Here is a 1295-nt window from a genome sequence, read left to right as displayed (position 1 = left end):
CCTCTAATCTCGGTAATTGAACACAGCCATAAGGTTAGTATGGGTCTATTTACTTATATTTCAAGTGTTTCCTACAGGTTCCTAATCATTTCCATGTTCTGCCATTGTGTATTTTAAGAGTTTTACCAAAATGAGGCAGTTTTCTTAGAAATATATACATGAATCATCACGGTTTAAATTGTTTCATTCCAAACCTCCTGTCTATTCAGCCTCAATTGTAAATAGGAACTGTATTCTCTTCATTTAAAGGCATTATTTTTTTTTTCGGGGCATGTGCTTTAATGAGGCCTCATGCCGAGGGGCCGCCGCTGAGCAGAGCTCAGGCAGGAGGGTTACTCGGGGCTCCCTTTTGTCACTTCAGGAGACCTAACTTCTTCCCAAAACCTGAGAAGGTCTCCGAGGCTTGGTTAGCGGTCTTGTCCATGGTCTCCTGGGTAGTTTTAGCCACCTGGTCCATGGCTTTCTGTCCAGCCTCTGCTGCATGATCCACCACTTGCTGGGCTGCTGCTCCTGTAGCAGTTACTGCCTCCTGCGCCGTCCCCTCCACTTGCTGCTTCAGGTCTTGCCAGCCCTTGCCGGCCATGGCTACCGGTCTGCGAGGTCGTCGGATGGCGGAGGACGTTTTCCATTTAAAGGCTTTATATACAAATTCTGAGCTCTATATACTGCAATTTTTAATGTTTGAAAGAACTTTCTTCAGAAAAACGGCAAGTAAATTCCCCGGAATTGTAAACATTAACAGTATTCGGGTCATTACACAGCTTTATACCTCTAATCTCGGTGATTGAACACGGCCACAATGATAGTATGGCTCTATTTACTAGTATTTCAAGTGTTTCTTACACATTTCTAATCATTTCGCAGGACTATTACTGTGTATTTAAAAGTTTTACCAAAAATAGACAGTTTTCCTACAGAATCTTCAAGGTTTAAACTGATTCAGTCAAAAAAGTCCCGCCAATTCAGCGTCAATTGTAAATAGAGACAGTATTCTCTTTATTTAAAAGATTTTTACATAAAACCTGAGCTCTCTGAATAGTAACTCTTAATGTTTGAACGAACTTTCTTCGGAAAAAAGCCAAGAAATTGAGCCGGAATTGTAAACATTATCAGTATTCTGGTCAACTCACAACTTTCTACCTCTAATCTCGGTAATTGAACACGGCCATAAGGTTAGTATGGGTCTATTTACTAGTATTTTAAGTGTTTCTTACACATTTCTAATCATTTCGAAGGATAATTACTGTGTATTTAAAAGTTTTACCAAAAATAGACAGTTTTCCTACAGAATCTTC

The 1295-nt window shown here is 40.0% G+C and overlaps 1 pseudogene; it reads right to left on the bottom strand.

The window, feature by feature from the left end:
• Positions 1-252: 252 nt before the first annotated feature.
• Positions 253-583, bottom strand: LOC138995743 (adipogenesis regulatory factor pseudogene; annotated as a pseudogene).
• Between the last annotated feature and the right edge of the window lie 712 nt (positions 584-1295).

The sequence above is a fragment of the Myotis yumanensis genome, unplaced genomic scaffold (genome assembly GCF_028538775.1).
Source record: "Myotis yumanensis isolate MYYU_CA2020_CCGP unplaced genomic scaffold, mMyoYum1.0.hap1 SCAF_17, whole genome shotgun sequence".
In the NCBI taxonomy this organism is placed as follows: domain Eukaryota; kingdom Metazoa; phylum Chordata; class Mammalia; order Chiroptera; family Vespertilionidae; genus Myotis; species Myotis yumanensis.
Note: the sequence above shows the minus strand (reverse complement) of the source record. Positions and strands in the feature narration are given on the sequence as shown.